At 42.6% G+C, this 2,534-nt stretch overlaps 1 pseudogene; it reads left to right on the forward strand.

The window, feature by feature from the left end:
- The first annotated feature begins 355 nt into the window (after positions 1–355).
- On the forward strand, positions 356–512 carry LOC138294456 (U4 spliceosomal RNA; annotated as a pseudogene).
- The last annotated feature ends 2,022 nt before the right edge of the window (positions 513–2,534 follow it).

The raw sequence follows: 2,534 nt of genomic DNA on the forward strand, positions 1-2,534 counted from the left end.
ACATTAATTGATGTACTAATGTTGAACAGTATGATTCTTTCAGTAGGTCTCTTTCAATACTACTTTGCCCTACTGGATAAGGAACTATATTTAACTTTAATAACGTGTTATGAAGCTCACTGTTTCCCTACTCTGTTGCCCTATACTTGGCTGTTTGTTGGCCATACACAGAGCCCTGCTAATTCTATTATTCCTAGTCTTCAAATTAATCAACAGTTCTACCCATACTGTCTCTCTGAAATCCTTAGTCATTTTATCACTATTCGAATTTTATGCTTAACCACCCAGAACTTTCTAGTCAGAGAGGCTTATCCTTAAGTGTACATGGAAAACCAAACCTTCACTAGAAATCACGTCCTTTGTGCAGTGACCGTGCTGCAGCCAGTGAGGTTTCACCAAGGTGTAATTATTGCTTTTTGAACATTTTACCCTAAAGCTTGCATTGCCCTGTGTTCAGCCTTACCGATTACTGATGGTGCTTGTCTCACACCCATTTATTCCTGTGTTGAGCATCTCTGTTTGAAATATTCCAAATATTGTGCTTATGCTGTTCTCCTTTTTGTCAGATGAATTGGTTTGTACCTCTAATAGGTAAGGCATACTGTAATACTTTTATGTCATTCATCATTGTGCCCCATTTGAGATTTGATTGCCACATCTACTAAGTTATTGAAACCTTGGATTGACTATACAATTATCAGAAATGAGTCAGTCAATTATTTAGAAAAGAAAATCTAGATATGATCCCTTCACACAGAAGATGTGCTGCTGTTTGCACTAGTATTATTTGGGACAGATGTGCAAAGCATTTTAATGATCGTAAATGCCCAGATTCTGCATTTTACAATAATTTAAAATGCTTTTTGCTATATACTAGTCGGCAATTGTTTTCCACCTACTTAAATGGGATTCTGAATGTCTCGTTTCAGTCAGTCAGTCAAAAGGACTTTATTTCGGCTACAAGAACCACAAAAGTACTGCAACAATAAATAATTACACAGAGTTAAATAAAATACATACAGTACATATGATTATATAAAATTAAATACACTCCCAGAGTAAGTTTATACATTCTTGCTAAGCCCATTATACAGATAGAAGTTTGCCACCGACATCCAACTTGCCCCAAGGAATTTGGCAACAGCAATCACTAGCATAGGGTGAGTGTCTGATCTAAGAATTCGGAGAGCTAAGTCAGACCTACGAACTCCCAGCAGTCTACAAACCGGGGCCAGCCATTTCCTGCGTGAATAATATCCTTATGTATTACAGAGTAACAGCCTCATACGTGGCGAATCCAACGAATTGCCTTATTTCTAATAGAATCTCCCCCTTCTCTTTGTGCCAGTGGGTATAGCTTGGGAACATTGACCATTAGAACAGTCCTTGTGGATTGGAGTCTGTCAGTGATGGGTTGTGCAGTGTATTTAAGGGCAATATTGCATGTGGATTTTGTGGTTTGATAGTAGGCGTCAGATGCCTTCCCTGCACCTAAACTATTAGGGGGGGAGGGGGGGGGGGAAAACTGATCGGATTTCTTGATCTTAGCATCAGCTAGAGATTGGTCAGCACAACTATTTGCTAGTGTTGTGGTCAATTTCGTCATGGTGCCTGAATGGTTTGGCATTGGATTGCGGTAATGATTTATGGAAGTCATTGTGTCTGGAGAAATTAGCTGCTTGACTATTGCAATTAAGGAATTAACCATAGACTTGAGTTCTGACACCTCCCTCTTTAAATCTTGTATGCATAACATATGGTGTGTATTTGACTGGGCTAAGTGCTCATTTACATCTACTGACCCACCTACCCTGATGCATGGGTCAGGGTCGTCCTGTGCGTCTGATATATTTATTAAAGGGGTAAAGCGGTTCATACACTGAATAGGGTTGCTAGGATCGGTTGTAGGCTTACCCGCTGATAATGGGGGAGCGTGGGTGATGACATCCCTACCCTCCCCCTGCCCTGTGGAGGTTATAGCCTGTTGGGCGCGTCTTACAATTGTGTCAGCAATTTTCTTGTGACCAGCGCCCTTCCTGAATGGAGAGCACTCTACCTCAGTTCCATTGGGGCCGCTGTCCGGGGAGGAAGTTAAGATTCCTTCACATTCGTCAAGAAGGTTGTCGATTCTGTCCGTAACACAGTTACTGGCTGCATGCTTATGTCTCTTCCACTTAGTTTTTAACACCGTCCCCCGCCCCACCCTCTAGTGCTTTCCTTTTGCCCATTGAACTATAATTGATGGATAAGTGTTCTATAAAGAGTTAGTTCAATGATACACCTACAAGAAGATACAATAGTGGCAAGAGTCAACGGTGCCTGCTTAGAAAAAATGTTAGGGAGTGGCCTAGCTCAGCCTCTTCCGGGCTATGACAGGCGTGGACTTTGCCTGGGCGCGTCCCGCGAAGTGCCCCCACGTGCTATATAGCACTCGTTGGCCTGGTCAAGTGGATGCAGGTAAGAGGGCTGCCTCCTGGGGCCACAAAGCAGTCTGGGATTTGTAGTCCCTTTCAAAGTACCAGGCGCGTCCCGCG

Source organism: Pleurodeles waltl, chromosome 4_2 (genome assembly GCF_031143425.1).
Source record: "Pleurodeles waltl isolate 20211129_DDA chromosome 4_2, aPleWal1.hap1.20221129, whole genome shotgun sequence".
Classification (NCBI taxonomy): domain Eukaryota; kingdom Metazoa; phylum Chordata; class Amphibia; order Caudata; family Salamandridae; genus Pleurodeles; species Pleurodeles waltl.